This window comes from Chlorocebus sabaeus, chromosome X (genome assembly GCF_047675955.1).
Source record: "Chlorocebus sabaeus isolate Y175 chromosome X, mChlSab1.0.hap1, whole genome shotgun sequence".
Lineage (NCBI taxonomy): Eukaryota > Metazoa > Chordata > Mammalia > Primates > Cercopithecidae > Chlorocebus > Chlorocebus sabaeus.
Window position 1 is genome coordinate 43,619,481 of NC_132933.1, and position 18,680 is coordinate 43,638,160.

Consider the following 18,680-nt stretch of genomic DNA (forward strand, 5'->3'; position numbering starts at 1 on the left):
AGCACGAATGGAGCTTGCAGGACTGGAAGTTGCTCTGGGTGAGTCAGTGAATGAGTGGTGACTGACTGTGAATGCCTAAGACATTACTGTACACCACTGTAGACTTTATAAATACTGTACACTTATGCTACACTAAATTTATAAAACAATTTTTTAGTAATAAGCCTTAGCTTACTATAACCTTTTTAGTTTATAAACTTTTAAATTTTTTTGACTTTTTGATTCTTTTATAATAACATTTAGCTTAAAACACAAACACACTGTACAGCTGTACGAAAATATTTTTTTCTTTATGTCCTTATTCTATAAGCATTTTTATATTTTTAAAATTGATTTTTTTTCTCTTTAAACTTCTGTGTTAAAACTAAGACACAGTCGGAGGCCGAGACGGGTGGATCACGAGGTCAGGAGATCGAGACCATCCTGGCTAACACGGTGAAACCCCGTCTCTACTAAAAAATACAAAAAACTAGCCGGGCGAGGTGGCCGGCGCCTGTAGTCCCAGCTACTCGGGAGGCTGAGGCAGGAGAATGGCGTGAACCCGGGAGGCGGAGCTTGCAGTGAGCCGAGATCCGGTCACTGCACTCCAGCCCGGGCGACAGAGCAAGACTCCGTCTCAAAAAAAAAAAACAAAAAAAACAAAAAACTAAGACACAGTCTAAAACAACAACAACAAAGAAAACTAAGACACAATCTAAAACAACAACAAAGAAAACTAAGACACAATCACAAACATTAGCCGAGGCCTATACAGGGTCAGGATCATCAGTATCATTGTCTTTCACCTCCACATCTTGTCCCACTGGAAGGTCTTTAAGGGCAGTAACATGCATGCAGCTGTCATCTCCTATAAGAAGAGTGTCTTCTTCTGGAATGCCTCCTCGAGGGCCTGCCTGAGGTGCTTCTTGAGAAGGTGTCATTCTTTTCAGAAATATTGATACGTCCATGGTGGTTTGCTAGATTTGTTCCTTTTTTTTTTTTTTTTTATCATAGATATTCATGAATAATGAGCTCTGCTGTGACTTCACTAGTCTACAGGAAGTTTTCAGCTCCGTTATATTCTTATGAGACTACTGTATATGCAGTCTGTCATTGACTGAAACATTACTGTGTGGTGCATGACTGTAGTTTATTCGCTATTTTTAGATATTTTGTTGTTTCCATCTCTTTGCTCAGTTAATTCTTCATGATTTTAAGTAAAAGGCCAACTGTATGTGTCTTCTCAATCTTTTCCTCCCTAACAAATGAGAAATATGACAGTCATTACAGTGGCTCAATAAGCCAGTGATTCTAAATGTATGTATATTATGTTGAACCACTTAAAATTGCCTTTTTTTTTTTTTTTTTTGTCTGTAGCAAATTTTTTACTATTGGCAATTTTATGTGGTTCAACCTAATAGCTTAAAAAAGCTTTCTAGGTTATTCTGACCACCCTGCACCCCTGTCCCATCTCTCACTTCCCTGAGAATCTGCACTTAGAATAGTGAGCTGTTTCTGAAGCCTTTGGACTAGGCAACAATGTTGACAAACTCACCTTCCAGGAGTCTCTGATAAACACAACATCCTGAAGACATATCCTTGTGTTGATGACATACGCAGAGAACTTTAACTATAGTGACTTGCATCTGTGTGTCAATACAATGGAGATAGACTTCTGAGTTTTCACCTAAGCTCTGCAAGAGAGCCTCATGTTCCTCTATCCTGGTTCCGTATCTGTAGTGACTAGCTAAGGACAGTGGTGCCACCCAGTGGCACGTTGTAGACAAGCTGCTGATGTTGCTCTAGCACTCTTCACTGTATCAAATTCTTCTTTTCTTTCCCATCCCTTTCCCTTCCCTTCTTCCCTTCTTCCTTCCCTCCCTCCCTCCTTTTTTCCCTCCCTCCCTCCCTTCTTCTCTCCCTTTCTTCCCTTCCCCCTTCTCCCTGCTCTCCTCCTTCCCTCCCCTTCTTCCTTTTTGTTTTCTTTCCTTTCTCAGAGTCTCACTCTGTCGCCCCGGCTGGAGTGCGGTGGCGCAATCTCGGCTCACTGCACCCTTCACCTCCCAGGCTCAAGCGATCTTCCCACCTCAGCCTCTGGAGTAGCTGAGACTACAGTCATGTGCCACCACGGCCTGCAAATTTTTGTAGAGACAAGGTTTCCCCATGTTGCCCAGGCCAGTCTCAAACCCCTGAGCTCAAATGATCCACCCACCTCAGCCTCTTGAGTAGCTGGGACTACAGGCACCTGCCATGGCACCTGGCTTTCTTTTTCTTTCTTGTATGCTCTTCCACATTCATGGTCTCACTTTCCTTTTATTTTCCCCACCTGTGCCACTGGTATTTATGCGCTTCATTTTGGCCAGCTGATAATATTCAGGGAGCTACACTAGCCACATAATTTTGCTGTGATACCCTTATTTTAATAAAGCTTTGGAATATAGGATGTGAAATAATAAGTATAAACACACTGAACACACTATCACTTACTCTGCTTATGAAGTCATGGTTCTTACCCAGAATTGGCATCAAGTTTGTTCTTGGTCAGAATATGGCACTTCTTGGCCAGGCATGGTGGCTCACCTCTGTAATCCCAGCACTTTGGGAGGCTGAGGTGGAAGGGTCACTTGAGCCCAGAAGTTTGAGACCCGTCTGGGCAACATGGTGAGACCCTGTCTCTACAAAATTTTTAAAAACGAACCAGGCATGATGGTGAGTGCCTGTAGTCCCAGCTACTCAGGAGGCTGAGGCGGGAAGCTTGCTTGATCCCAGGAATTTGAGGCTGCAGTGAGCTGCGATTGTGCCACTGTGCTACAGCCTGGGCAACAGAGCAGGACCCCATTTCTTTAAAAAAAAAAATGCCACTTCTCCTGTTCAATAGTGAGACTCCTAATATATGAGAGGAGGCTCTCCTATGTATTTCAAGTGTGGAGAGGCATATACTTCTACTCAGATTGAAAGACTTAGCTTGGAAATCCTTTTTTGGTTTCCTTTCTACATAATGTGACTTGTTATTTCATTCCAACTTAATTCCAAAAATATTTATTCAGCACCTACTGTGAACCAGTACTGTGCTAGGCCCCAGGTATTACAGTGGTTATCAAGACAGACATGACCTCTGCCTCTAAGGAGCTTACAGCCTAGCAGGGGAACAGAAACTTAGACAAGTTTAAGTGCTATTCTGTAGAGTACTTTGAGGTCAAATAGTAGAGGCACCTCATATAACAGGAGGTCAAGGAAGGCTGTCTACATATTTCATTTAAATGCAGACCTAAAGGGAAGCAAGAAAAGGCAGAAGAGAATGTTACTGGCAGAGGGAAAAGCATGTGCTAGAAGCAGAGATGAGAGATTAAGCTTGATGCTTTTGAGAAATTAAAAGAAGTTCAAGTTCATAATGGCTAGCGCTGTAAGATCAACCCATTTAAGCCTCATGACAGTACCTGTAAGTAATAATATTATCCCCTCCATTTTTATGGTTGTGGCAAATGAGGAAAAGATGTTAAATATTTTGCCCTAGGTCGTCTGTCTCTAGTAAAGTGGCACAGCCAGGATTTGAACCCAGGTCATCTGGCTGTAGTATATTGGCTCCTAACTACCATACTGGATTGCCTCTCAGCTGGGGCATAGTCTTCCTTAGTAAATGGAATGGTCTGTCTGGTACTACATATCATAAAAAGAGCTGGAGCTTATAGGATCTGGATTAGTTTAGAAATACAGGTTTGCTTGAGTCTTTTATTCTTGATTGGGAATGAACTGCTTCATTTGATATGCAACTCTGAGGCTATTGACACGTATTTTCCAGAAAATCATAGATGGGAAATTATAACTGGTTACATATTTTATTACAAAAATAAAATTAGTGTGAAATATGTATTTCCTGCAAGGCTAGGGTTTTTGTTTGATTATTAAAGTTAACTTGGCAATATCCTTTTCTCTGATTTTTAAAGTTAGTTAGGCTGAGTGCAGTGGCTCATGCCTGTAATCCCAACCCTTTGGGAAACCAAGGCCGGAGGATCACTTGAGCCCAGAAGTTTAATACCAGCCTGGTTAAGATAGTGAGATGCTTACTCTACAAAAATAAAAAAAGTAAATTAGCCGGATGCAGTGGTGAGTTCCTAAGTCCTAGTTATAGGAGGCTAAGGCAGGAGGATCCCCTGAGCCCAGAAGTTCAAGGCAGCAGTAAGCTGTGATTGTACCACTGTACTCCAGCCTGGGTAACAAAGCAAGACCCCATCTCTAAAAAAAGAAATAAAAAATTAAAAAATAAAGTTAGTTAAAGGGTGAACATAACTTATTAAATAGGACTATAATTTTTTTAAAGTCACAAATTAAATACCTATACACGGAGATATTTTCTTACAATGCATCTGATTTATCCTATATGTGTTTAAGATACAAGTGTGTTTTTTGTGAGATGAGAAATTGACTTCAGTTTGAAGTCATCAGTTAAGGTGTTAATCTAGATTTTAGAAATTAGATTATAAATGTTGTACATAAACTAAGATTGTAGTAATTTGATATCATTGAAACACTTGGAATAAAGAGTCTTGTGTGTATGTGATTAATGGTGTGCAGCTGGTGCTTTCATTTACTTGCCCATCGTATATGACTGTGGATTCAAACAGGAGTTTTTACTTGGAAGTGTTCTTCCAGGAGTGAAGGTTGGCTTCTGCTAATATACCCATACCATACCTATACTGCCTTGTTCTCTGTGGGATGAAAGTTAGGATACAACTAGGGTCATCATTAGGATATTTTTGCAAAAGAAAGAGGGATTTGATAATTATGCTGGGACAACCACAGGACAGTCCTTGGAAAGCTGGGAAATGTGTTCACCTTTATTTTATTTTATTTTATATTTTATTTTATTTTTTGAGACAGTTTTACTCTTGTTGCCCAGGCTGGAGTGCAATGGCCTGATCTTGGCTCACTGCAACCTCTGCCTCCCGGGTTCAAGCGATTCTCCTGCCTCAGCCTCCCGAGTAGAGGGGATTACAGGCATGCACCACCAGGCCCAGCTAATTTTGTGTTTTTAGTAGAAATGGGTTTTCTCTGTGTTGGTCAGGCTGGTCTCGAACTCCCGACCTCAGGTGATCCGCCTGCTGCGGCCTCCCAAAGTGCTGGGATTACAGGCGTGAGCCACCACACCCGGCCTTGCCTTCATTTTAACCAGTTTATCTGGGGATCAAGTTTGTGACTCTAGCTTCAGAAGTACTGGCTCAACCCAGTTTAGTGAACCATCAATGACAGAGAGATTTCCCTTTGGAGTAAAAATGTTAATTTTTGTGTAAATATTCTATTGTATTATTATACTTGAATTGTATGCATAGCATCTGTATTCTTTTTATACTTTCTAGCATTGTGAACTCCATGCTGCCAGACCGTGCTGGGGTTATTACAGGACACATTTGTAGATGTGTGGGCCTTACAGGAAGTGAAATTACCTAATGATACTTTACCACTGCTTGAAACATTTTGAAATAAAAACTTTGAGAGAAAGAAATGATTCAGCCTTTTCTGCCTCCTACTTTTTGAAATCAGTTAGTACACATTTGTAATGTGATAGCACCGTTGATTGGAATGTCTGAAGCTAGACAGGTAAGATGATATCCTCTGAAGTTTGAGTATTTGGCCCCAGAACCAGGTTGTAAAGAAGAGAGTACTGATGGAAAGCTCACTTCTGAAATACCCTCGTTTCACAGGCCCTCTGATCACCTGTGTGGAAAATAGCCCTCTGGGTCTACTAATCACAGACATCAAAGGAATGATACTCATTTGGTTCCTTTTGTTTAAGTTACCTTCTCCTGGGGCAGGTTTCATTTCCTGTAGGGGACTAATTCTGGTCAGTTGAAAAACATTTTCACTATGGGGCAGAAGGTTGCAAATATGGCATGGTACCTATTCAATCTCGTGCAGATATAATCTGGCATTTGAGTTCCCATTTGTTTTGTTTTAATAGGATAAGTAAGTAGAACTCTTACCTTTAAAGAAATTATACTTTCATCTGTGCAGAACCCATCATGATTGTCTGGCTTTTTGATACTGTCTGTTCACTTGCTATTACAGGTTGAGTATCCCTTATCCAAAATGCCTGGGGCCAGAAGTGTTTGGATTTTGGAATTTTTCAGGTTTTGGAGTATTTGCATTATATACTGACTGGTTGAGCATCCCTAATACAAAAGTCTGAAGTAGTCCAATGAGAATGTCCTTGTGTCATGTTGGTGCTCACAAAGTTTCAGATTTTGGACCATTTCAGATTTTGGATTTTTAGATTAGGGAGACTCAGCTTGTACTAGTCAATTTTTGTTAGTCACGTTTTGACATAGGGGACCACAAGGATGCTTAGCTTCAGAAAACAGTTAACCATGGTAGTTATAGTAAGGAAGAAAACCCTCATTTTATTTAGCTTATAGATTATATTACATGAGCAAAAGAAGAGTTTATTTTGCTTTGAGCCTAATTTAAAAACAGAAGAGTCTAACCTGCTTTCCTTAGTACAGGTAAATCCAACATTTAGCTCCTTTTACAGTATTACTTTGCCACTTGAGTAGGGCTAAACACCTTTTGGAGCATATTCATTGTTACTATCAATACAGAGACACACGTTAGAATTAATTGAAAGGCTGGTGCTATATTTTCTACTTTATTATTAAATGATAAAAGTGACATTCACTGTAGAAGTTTTAGAAAATGTAGGGAAATTATAAGGATAAAACCAAAAATAACCTCTAGGTGGGCACAGTGGCTCATGCCTATAATCCCATCACTTTGGGAGGCTGAGGCAGATGGATCGCTTGAGCCCAGGATTTGGAGACCAGCCTGGGCAATATGGTAAAATCCTGTCTCTACCAAAAATACAAAAAATTAGCATGTGGTGGCGCATGCCTGTCGTCCCAGCTACTCAGGAGGCTGAGGTGGAAGGATGGCTTGAGCCCAAGAGGTCGAGGCTGCAGTGAGCCGAGATTGCACCACTGCTTTCCAGCGTGGGTAACAGAGCAAGACCTTGTCTCAATTAAAAAAAAAAATCACCTGTAATTCTACAACCTAGAGATTAACATTTTGGTTTATAGCCTACATAAATTTCAGGAAGTTGATCTTGAGTATGAAGTTTCATCTTAAACCAATTTTACTTCATATATCTTAAACATTTTCTCATACTCTTAAATACTCTGGCAATACTGCATTTGATGGCCGTATAGTATTTGATCACATGGATACATTATTTTACCAATCTCCTATTGGGCATTTGAAGTTGTTCCTATTTTTTTTTCTGTTATCTGTACCACCATGATGACTGTCCTCTATTTTTTGTGTGAATCTCTAATGATTTCCTTTAGGATAGGGGTCCCCAACTCCCAGACCATGGACCTGTACTGGTCCGTGGCCTCTTAGGAGCTGTGCTGCATAGCAGGAGGTGAGCGACAAGTGAGCATTTCTGCCTGAGCTCCACCATTGGTCCCTGGTGCCCAGAAGTTTGGGAACTGCAGCTTTAGGATATTCCCAGAAATAGAAAGTGAAATTACAAGTGCAGGAAGTATAACTGAAGGCCTGTTGTCAAATATTGCCAAGTTGTTTTCTATTTAGCATGTACTAATTTCTACTTCTGTCAACAGTATATAAAGTGCCTTTTTGTATACTTTTGGCAGCACTGAGTAATTTCTTTATTCTTAATTGGCACTAGTTTTTATGGACCCCCAGCGCATTGCTATCTGTTTTAGTAAATAAACGTTATTCATGGCAGAAATGAAAGTAAGGATGCAATATTATAAGTAGTAGTCCTGCAAGGAACTGGTAACCCCAGCTGGTACTTTGAGAATTGTCTAAACGGACCATGTTTTAACTCTAAGAGTCTATGTTTCTAAAAATATATTTTTCCTTTCTGAAATACTTTATCAGCCTCTAATGTAGAGGAAAGTGCTAATTTTTTTCTCCTAAAATTATAATTCCATATGTACTTTCTGCTCATAATGTTAGGCATTTCTCTGTGTGTAAGACTTATGTTTTTGTCATTTTAAACAAAAACAAAACATACCTTCTGGCAAAAATTGTACAAATTTTGTGGGAAGTCTTGATTGTTACACAGGAGTGCTTTCTGGTTAAGATCACTTAAGGTAACAAACAATTTCTTCAAGTATTGTTCAGGTCTCTAGTATTTTAATGAATGCCTTGTAAATTCAGATTCATCCATGTATCAACACACTTGTTGACTAAACTTGGAAGGGAGGGAGAGTTGTGGTAAGGTCAGTGTTTGCTGTTATGTAATCTGTTTGTCCAAAATATTTAAAAATCAGTATCATAAGATTCTTGATTCTGAGTCAAGAATTACCAGTGTGACAGCAATTTTCATATATTGAAAGTTTTTTCCCCAGTAGTTGTTTCATAATAATCAAGCTGTTTCTTAGGTGTGGACCTAAAAAAGCATGATCTGTTGATTTTTATGACTTTGAAAAATTCTAACTTAAATGCAATTGATATATTGAGAGCTCATAAAGAGAATGTGCTTTCACTGTTGATACCACTGCTAATTTAATTCTAGGTAACTGAAAGAATAGGAATGGTGTACTTTCTTGCTGTTTTTTCATATTCTCACATTCATCTTTTATCTAGTCTCAAGATGATCTTAAGAGTAAAGCTGTAATTATAACTGATTAGAAAGAATTTCCTAATTTTAGTATAGAGGGAAGTACATAGGGTGCTTTCTTAATGTTCCAGAAAGCAGACCCTATTTTAGCTTCTTAGTCATGGAGTAGGGGGAACTGTTTCTTTCTTTTTAAAATTATTTACAGTTATCGTTATGTTCAGTTTTTAAAATTCTTACAACACTCTGTGAGGAAGGTAAAGAGTAGATTAATAAATTTTAACGTCAACCTTGTACTTCACTCCATAATTTATTTGTGTTATAGTAAGTTATTTTAAGCTAGTATATACCCCTATTCAAAAGTCAAGATTTAAATATTATTGCTAAAAAGTAAATGGGGCCTGGCACGGTGGCTCACGCCTATAATTCTAACACTTTGGGAGGCTGAGGCGGGCGGATCACCTGAGGTTGGGAGTTCGAGACCAGCCTGACCAACATGGAGAAACCCCGTCTCTACAAAAAGTACAAAATTAGCCAGGCTGGTGTCGCATGCCTGTAATCCTGGCTAATCGGGAGGCTGAGGCAGGAGAATCGCTTGAATCCGGGAGGTGGAGGTTGTGGTGAGCCAAGATCGTGCTGTTGCACTCCAGCCTGGGCAACAAGAGTGAAACTCCACTTCTCAGGAAAAAAAAAAAAAAAAGGAATTTTCTGGCGTTTAAAAAACTTTCTATTTGTCATTAAATATGAGGGATGGGTGGGGTTGTCATTAAAAAAAATAAATAAATAACAACACTTTCCCAAAAGGTACATATTTAAACTGAATTTCAAAGCTGAGATAAAAAAGTATGGCTCAGAAACTGGAGATTTCAATTAAGCCTCAGGTAAAGGAAGCAAATAGGCAGAATAAACCACACAGACAAAATGTCAAACCAGGCAATGTTTGTCTTTGAGCATCTTCCATTTCTTATTTTAGTAGGCATCTCACTGGTTCCCTGTGTCTTTTACCCTGCTCTTTGTCACTGGTAGCAGAACAAGCTAAACTTCTTAAGCAAAACTGTCCTAAGAAATGTATACTGCAGAGACTTCCTAAAGAGAGATGGATGGATTCATTTGGAAACCTCTGTGTGCACACTCTAATTTGTATTCATTTTTCCCTGAAGAATGATTACACCTGTATAATTAAAAAGTTGCCTTTGAAAACTATTGGCACCAAAAATGGACAATAATTAACCACCCATCCCTCATTTTTTAAAACCATTTTGTTGTGGTATGATTGACATACAAAAAGCTGTAAAAATGGAATGTAAACAACTTGGAGAGAATAATCACCACAATCTATGCCATAAACCCATCCATCACCTCCAAAAGTTTCCTTCTGCCCTCTTTTGTATTGTTATTTGTGTGTATGTGTGATAAAAACACTTAACATAAGATTTACCCTATTAGCAAATTTTAAAATACACAATGCAATATTGTTAAGTATAGGCACTATGCTGTACAGTAGATCTCTGGGATTTTTTCATCTTTCTTATGAAACTTTGTGTCATTTGACTAATACCATCCTGTTTCTCCCTCTACCCAGCTCCTGGTCACCACCATTCTGCTCTCTGCTGCTTTGAGTTTGACTATTTTAGTTTCCTCCTATAAATGGTATAATGTAGTATTTGTCCTTCTGTGTCTAGCTTATTTCACTTAGCATAGTGTCCTCCAGGTTTGCCCAAGAGAAGAGTTTCTTTTTTAGAGACAGCCTCATTATCTTCACTTTAAAGCCTATTTTGGTTCTAAGAGTCTACAACTTGGTATGTCAGGAGTGAAATTTGTGTGCTTGCAGTTCATTAGGCACTTGATAGATCTACATCAGTATTTATATATCTCCTTACTAATGACAGGGGATAATTTATGTAACAAAGTGAATGATAATAGAATTATTAGCTAAGATTGGAATATTTCTCTTGGCATTCAAACTAGACTCTGTCTTTGAGTTTAGATGAAGAGAATGGGTCTAGGATAAATAAGCATTGCTTATTTGCTTTAATTTTTACCTTACTTAGATAAGAAAAATAAAAATAAATAAACTGCTTCAAAATGGATAAAGTGAAAACTATCAGAATACTGCATATTTATCTATGCAAAGAAATATGACTGTTGTCATGGATATGTAATTTGGTGTCTCAAGCAAGAAGGCATCAGAGAATGTGAATATGGCATAGTTTATAAGATCTTCGACCTAGTAATCATACTTCTAAGAAATGCGAGGGAATAATTTTATAGTCTTGAAGTGGGAAAATGACCCAGAAGCCATAAAGGAAATACATTTTACTACTAAAAACTAAAAAACAGACAACAACAACAAAAAACCCCACAATATTTATCCAAAACAAGCACTCAAAACAGAGAAAAGCTATAATGGAGAAAATATTTGCAATATCTCAAAGGGCTTATTTCCTTAATATACAAAGGGCTCTTATGAATCATAAGAAAAAAATGAAAAACCAAGTTGAATATGGGCAAAGAACTTGAGCAAGTAATTTATATAAGAAATTCAGACATAGTGAATTTTTTTTTTTTTTTTTTTTGAGATGGAGTCTCGCTCTGCAGTGGTGCGATCTCGGCTCCCTGCTACCTCCACCTCCCGGATTCAACCAATTCTCTTGCCTCAGCCTCCTGAATAGTTGGGATTACAGGTGCCTGCCACCACACCTGGCTAATGTTTGTATTTTTGGTAGAGACAGGGTTTCACCATGTTGGCCAGGCTGGTCTCAAACTCCTGACCTCAAGTGTTCTGCCCGCCTCGGCCTTCCAAAGTGCTGGGATTACGGCATGAGCCACCGTATCCAGCCAGTGAAATATTTTCATATGTTCATTGGCTAATAGTGAAAAGCAAAAAATTAAGACAATGTTTTTGGTATCTGTCAAACAGTTCAATCTAGTATTGGAGGAGGTATGGGGAAATGGGCATGTTAATATACTGCTGGTGGGAATATGAAATAGTATACTCTTTTTTAGAAGGCATTTTTACATTTTCATAAAAAAAATTTTAGACTTACAATAGAGTTGCAAAAATTATACACCATTTCCATGGGACCTTTACCCAATTTCCCCTAATGTTAACATGTTACACAATTATAGTATAATTATAAAAACTAAAAATGTTCCTAATCTGGGTTAATCTAATGTTTTTTCATGATTTGATTGAGATTATGCAATTCGGGCAAGAATACCACAAAAGTGATGCTGTGTTCTTCTCAGTGAATCAAGCTAGGGCTTACATGATATAGATGCACCTTATTACTGGTGATGGTAACTCTGATCACCTAGTTAAGATGGTATCAACTGTTTTTCTACCGTAATGTTATTATTTTCCCTTTTGCAATGAAGTAATATCAATACACTTTTTATTAATACATATTTGGGGGAGATACTTTGAGACCATGTAATGTCCAGTTTCAGCTTTTGCTCACCAGCATTAGCATTCACGGATGGATTTTGCCTGTAGTAATTATTCCTGTGGTGCTCTAATGGAGATTTTCTATTTCCTTTATTCCTTCTACATTTATTAGAATTTTTCTGTAAGGATGATTAGTCTCTTCTCCCTCATTTACTTATTCAGTTGTTCATTTATATTAGTATGGACTCATGGATATTATTTTATTCTGTGGGATATAATCTAGTATTACTGTTATTTGTTGCCCAGGTTGTGTTAATACCAGCTTTGGCCATTGGGAGTTCTTTTTGGGTTGACCCCTGTGTCCTTTTCACATGTCCCCATTTAAAAAAATTCAGCCCTCCTTTATTCCTTGGCACCAGATGACACTAACTTCATCTTGACTATTTCCTGCCTCAGACCTGGAATGAACTGCTCCAAAGAGCTCCGGTTCCTTTTCTTAGAGAATTGTATTTGGAACCCAAGATCTGTGTACTAGATATACTCATTGCTATTGGGGTATCACTGCTTCTAGGCCTGGAGGGCAATTTTTAATAGACTAAATATAAAATCATACCCTTTTGAATCAGCAATTCTGCTAGATATAAACTTTCTAGAATCACTAGCATAAGTATATTGATAGGGATGTTCATTGTGATCTTTCGAGTGATCAGAAATTAGAAAAACCCCAAATGTCTACCAACAGAGAATATGGGTTGACTTAATTGTGATGTGGTCATGTAATCAGTGGAATGCCATGGAATGGTTAAAAAGTAGATCTGTGTATTCTGCCATGGAAAGACATGTAAGAGTCAGTTTTTTGTTTTATTTTTCTTTTTGAGACAGAGGTTTGCTGTTGCAACCTCCGCCTCCTGGGCTTGAGTGATTCTCCTGCGTCAGCCTCCCGAGTAGCTGGGATTACAGGCACCCACCACCATGCTCGACTAATTTTGTTTTTGTATTTTTAGTAGAGATGGGGTTTCACCATGTTGGCCAGGCTGGTCTCAAACTCCTGATCTCATGTGATCCACCCACCTCGGCCTCCGAAAGTGCTGGGATTACAGGTGTGAGCCACTGCACCCGTCCCAGTGTTTTTTTTTTTTTTTTTTAAAGCAAGTTGCAGACATGTATAGATGGTATGATTCAATTTTTGTTTAAAAATTTTATGTGTTGGCCAGGCGAGGTGGCTCATGCCTGTAATCCCAGCGTTTTGGGAGGCCGAGGTGGGTGGTTCACTTGAGGTCAGGAGTTCAAGACCAGCCTGTCCAATATGGTGAAACCCTGTCTCTACTCAAAATACAAAATTAGCTGGGCACTGTGGTGTACGCCTGTAGTCCCAGCTACTCAGAAGGCTGATGCAGGAGAATCTCTTGGACCTGGGAAGTGGAAGTTGCAGTGAGCCGAGATCATGCCACTGCACTCCAGTCTGGGTGACAGAGTGAGACTCCAGCATCTCAAAAAAAAAAAAAAAAAAAAATATGTGTATATTAGAATATGCTTAGAAAAAGGGCTTCAAAGTTACCCACCAAACATAAAAGCTGTTATTTCTAGGTGGTTGGATAAAAAAGGACACTTTCACTTCATTTGATATATTTTGTAATGTTTGAATATTTTTATTTTATTGTTTGTTTGTTTATTTATTTATTTTGAGACGGAGTCTCACTCTGTCAGCCAGGCTAGAGTGCAGTGGTGTGATCTCAGCTCACTGCAACCTCCGCCTCCCGGGTTCAAGTAGTTCTCCTGCCTCAGCCTCCTGAGTAGCTAGGATTATAGGCATCCACCACCACGCCGGGCTAATTTTTGTATTTTTAGGAGAGGCGGGGTTTCACCATGTTGGTCAGGCTGGTCTCGAACTCCTGACCTTGTGATCTGCCTGCCTCAGCCTCCCAAAGTGCTGGGATTACAGGCGTGAGCCACTGCGCCTGGCTCACATATATTCTTTTTTTTTTTTTTTGAGACGGAGTCTTGCTGTGTCACCCAGGCTGGAGTGCAGTGGCCGGATCTCAACTCACTGCAAGCTCCTCCTCTCAGGTTCACGCCATTCTCCTGCCTCAGCCTCCCGAGTAGCTGGGACTACAGGCACCCGCCACTTCGCCCGGCTAGTTTTTTGTATGTTTAGTAGAGACGGGGTTTCACCGTGTTAGCCAGGATGGTCTCGATCTCCTGACCTCGTGATCTGCCCGTCTCGGCCTCCCAAAGTGCTGGGATTACAGGCTTGAGCCACCGCGCCCGTCCTGGCTCACATATATTCTTAAGGGGAAAAGGAAAGTTTCTCCCACAGCTTAGCCTGTGAGCAACACCTTCCGTAGTTTGGCTTACTACAGTTTTTTAGTACTGTTTTTAATGAGTCATTTTCTTGTTCCTTTATGGTTTTTAAAATACATTTTAAGTATACAATTTTTATTTTTGAAAATTTTGGAAGACACTAAATCAGCAGAAAAAACCCAAAATATATGCAAATATTAAAACAATTCACCTCTAATCCTACCACCCAGCAATAACTGTTAGTATTTGAAATACATTTTGCTAATTTTTCTATGAATATGTAACACTCAAATATATGTATATATGTAGAATGGAGTCATACATACTGTTTTTGACCTGTATTATTTCTTGATAACAACGTTTCTAAACATTGAAATGTATTTTAGTATGGCAGTTTTAATCTACTATTTACCAATATGTGATTTATGTATACTTATCTAAAATAAGACTTATCAAGGACCATTGCGTAGGGAATTGTTTTGAAAAGGACTTGGCCAGAATTTACTTTTAGATTTGAACATTAAGTGCTAATATTTTTATATTTCTTAATATTTTTCTTTTTTTCTTTTTGTTTTGGAGACCGAGTCACTCTGTCACCCAGGCTGGAGTGCAGTGGTGTGATCTTGACTCCCAGGTTCAAGCGATTCTCCTGCCGCAGCCTTCCCAGTAGCTGGGTTATAGGCATGCACCACCACACCCAGCATATTTTTGTATTTTTAGTAGAGACAGGGTTTCGCCATGTTGGCCACGCTGGTCTCAAACTCCTGACCTCAGGTCATCTGCCCACCTCAGCCTCCCAAAGTACTGAGATAACAGGCATCAGCCACCACCCCTGGCCAAAAGCTTTCTTAATATTTTTCCACTGTTTTCTGAAACATTCTATTTTAAACTTGTTAAGATCGATTTTCGAGACATTAAGTACAGGACGATGATTTTTCGTGCTTGAAACACTTCGTTTTGCTCACTGGCATTTGGTGAGTTGGGCTTTCTCAGGTTGAAATAAACAATATATGCTTCAGTCTGTTAACAATTTGCTAGGCTAAGACTTTCTAACTTTCTTATGTTACAAAAACCCGCATTATTTCAACCTAACAGTAACATGGTGGCATTAAAAAAAGAAAAAAAGAGATAATACAGCATCAAGAGTTTATTATCTTACCATTAGAAAAGAAGGCAGCACTGAGAAAGCCCAACTCACCAAATGCCAGTGAGCAAAACGAAGTCCATGCAGCTAATAGGACAGCAAAAAGTGATATAAAAAAAGTAAAAACTGATAAAAATACAAGGCAGTGTTCAATTTCAGACAACCCTCATATCTGGGGACAGACTTAAAAACAAATCATTAATGTGTTTGGCTCTAGCCCTCTCTGCAAATAAGTTGGTCTCTTAACCAATATTTTGAAAACATTCTTCCACAAGCAAAGTCAATACTAAACTTGTGATAGCATCTGTTGGAAACCAAATCACATTTTGTAACCTAGTCTAATTTAGTTCTACACAACAGAAAAACTGATTCTGCACTCTCCTCTCTTTTCTTTCCTGGGTAGCTGCTACTTTCTTTCATTTTTTTGTGATGAAAGAAATGGCTTTTAAGGTGATAGGCATTGAGAAAAATTACTTCCTTAGCATTAGAGAACCTCTGAGAGTTGCTTCTCCTGCTCAGCCAATTTGGGGCTACGAGAATGGAGATGAGTAGAAGGTTTAAGCTGGGGCTCTCATCCAGCTTGGAGAATTCCCTGACACTCTCTAGTACCAAGGGTCAAGAGTTGACTATCCTTTGCAAATATTTATTTATGGAGTTATTTTCCAAATTAAGCAAACTAGCAGATAGTTTTGTGTTTTCCCTTATCCCTCTCCCCTGCAACTTCCACCTTTAGATCTTTAGATGATTTTTTAGAAGGATGGGTGTTTTTTTTTTTGTCATTTATTTTTAAGTTATTGGAATTATCTATGGGGGAAATGTGTATGTTTTTATATAGAAGTATGAAGTTTTTCTTTCCCAACATTCTCCTTGTGAGCTCTTTGGATCTTATTTTAATATAAGTGCCCCAGCCCCCCCCCCCGCCCCCCGCCTTCATGTTAATAGCCAGTGTTAGCCTTCTGGAAGAAAAATAAGAACATATGAAATGGCATGACTTCTGTTTATAAGTAGTTTTAACTATTTGTGTTAAGACATATACTGATGCTGTCCCTGGTAACCCCTCAACAAAAGTAGATTGTGGATATTAACATAAAGTTGAAAGTAGTTCACTGTTAGTAACTAGTCTTTGTTAGTAATAGGCTTGGGTATAAATCATTCTTTCCTTCATCTCTTTAATAGTAGCAAGGAGAAAATTAACTGTCTGAATTAACACCAGCTAGTTAGTGTGATGATTACAGTTATGTGGATGTTTGTATGACTTCCATGGGGGCGTCTAGACTAAAAAAACAAAAAAAACAAAAAACTTGAAGGGTTATTCTTGTTACATAATCATATGCAAGTAGTAGTGAATACTGCTGGATGGAATAAAGCCTCAGTTATTTAGAGTATAGCATCATGCCCAGGGAGCCCCAGCTCTGTAGAAAGCAATATCAAATTACCGAAGGGCCTTATTTTACTATTCCAAGTATTCAGATGGTAATTAGTTTATTCCTGCATTGTCCAAAATAGGTCAAATCCCAACCCTAAACTGACAAACATTTCTGATGTATATATCTTTTTCCTTTTCTTTTCTTCCCCCCTTCCTTCCTTCCTTCCTTCCTTCCTTCCTTCCTTCCTTCCTTCCTTCCTTCCTTCCTTCCTTTTTCTTTTTCTTTTTCTTTTTCTTTTTCTTTTTTTAAGACAGGATCTCACTCTGGTTGCACAGTCTGGAGTGCAGTGATACAATCTTGGCTCATTGCAGCCTTGACCTCCCAGACTCAGGTGATCCTCTCACTTCAGCCTCCTAAGTAGTTGGGACTACAGGCATGCACCACCATGTTCGACTAATTATTTGTATTTTTAGTAGAGATGGGGTTTTGCCATTTTTCCCAGACTGGTTTTGAACTCTTGGATTCAAGGAATCTGCCTGCCTTGGTCTCCCAGGGTGCTGGGATTATAGGTATGAGCCACCATTGCCTGGCCCTTTTGGTGTATATCTTGAAAAATGTCACAAAAATGGTGTGTTTACAGACTGAAAGAAGATGGAAATATATTTAGGTTTCTACTTAGACCAGTGTCGTATTTGTATTTGGGAAGGAACCTTGTGTTGTTTCGAGGAACTTACTCGTTTTTGGTTTCGATGGGAGAATAGATGCCTGCAGTCATCTGCATGTGGGGATGGCTGTCTTGTGTGACTGACTAGTTTGCTGTGGTCAGACATTGTCTCTGTGTCTGAACATAGCTTTGGTCCTGACCATAGGGGATTCAGAGATACAAATAAAACCGTTAAGAACATGACTCTTGCTTCTTGTCATTCTTCCATAGAGTTTCAACTACTGTTACTTAGAGTCTGGCTCAGTTACTTTCTGAGATTGTAATAGCACTAATTCTAGTCAGATACTCATCTCTAGTCATTTCTTGCTTTTCCTTTAGTAAAAAGGAAAAGCTTACGAGCTAAGGTGCGCAGATAATGTGAATAAGCACTCAATATTTCTTTTAAAGGGGTACTTTTCTCATGTCATTGTACTCATAAATGCTGTCTCTTACTGCAGATTGAAATCACAGAAGATATTCGTGTTCTTCTTAAGAGAAAAAGAGGACATTTGTAAGTATTTGTCCTTTAGAAATTCTAAATGTGTAATTTTATTAGCTTTTTGAGAAAAGTAAGTGACCATACTAATGGGCATCTTGACTCTTATAGAGGAAAAACTCCACCAATATTTATGATTGTGTTTAAAAAGGCACTATTTTATACAGCAAAATAGGAAAACATTTTACCTTGTGCAGCTTCTAAAATTTTAACCATTTGCCACTCATTTGTAAAAGAGCAAGTGGTAATTAAAATCCAAGCAACATCTTTCTATTTGAGTCCTACCCAAAACTGGATCAGAGATTAGAGTTCCAGTTCTGACTACTGAGGCTTATAGAATATGTGTCTTTGGTAAACTACTTAGTCTCTCATTATCTCAGTTGCCTTATCTTTAAAATGAGTTTAATAGTAAGTACACAATCAGGGGTTCATTATTATTATTATTATTATTATTATCGTTGTTGAGACAGAGTCTCGCTCTGTCTTCCAGGCTTGAGTGTAGTGGCGCCATCTCAGCTCACTGCAACCTCCGCCTCCCCCTCCCGAGTAGCTGGGGTTAGAGACACGTGCCACCATGCCCAGCTTTTTTTTTGTATTTTTAGCAGAGATGGGGTTTCACCATGCTGCCCAGGCTGGTCTTGAACTCCTGGCCTCAAGTGATTATCCCACCTCCGCCTTCCAAAGTGCTGGATTATAGGCATGAGCCACCGCACCTGTCCTCAGTGGT

At 38.9% G+C, this 18,680-nt stretch overlaps 1 protein-coding gene across 11 annotated transcripts in view; it reads left to right on the plus strand.

Annotated features, from left to right (window-relative positions):
• Positions 1-18,680, plus strand: part of ACSL4 (acyl-CoA synthetase long chain family member 4) — a 95,708-nt gene that overhangs the window by 18,418 nt on the left and 58,610 nt on the right. For 7 of the 11 annotated variants that reach the window (XM_073013460.1, XM_073013462.1, XM_073013464.1 and 4 more), the window contains exon 2: positions 17,916-17,968. The exons of the other annotated variants lie outside the window; for them this stretch is intronic. The gene's annotated coding sequence lies outside the window, so the exon portion shown is untranslated. The remainder of the gene's footprint in view (positions 1-17,915; positions 17,969-18,680) is intronic. 11 annotated transcript variants of the gene reach the window in all.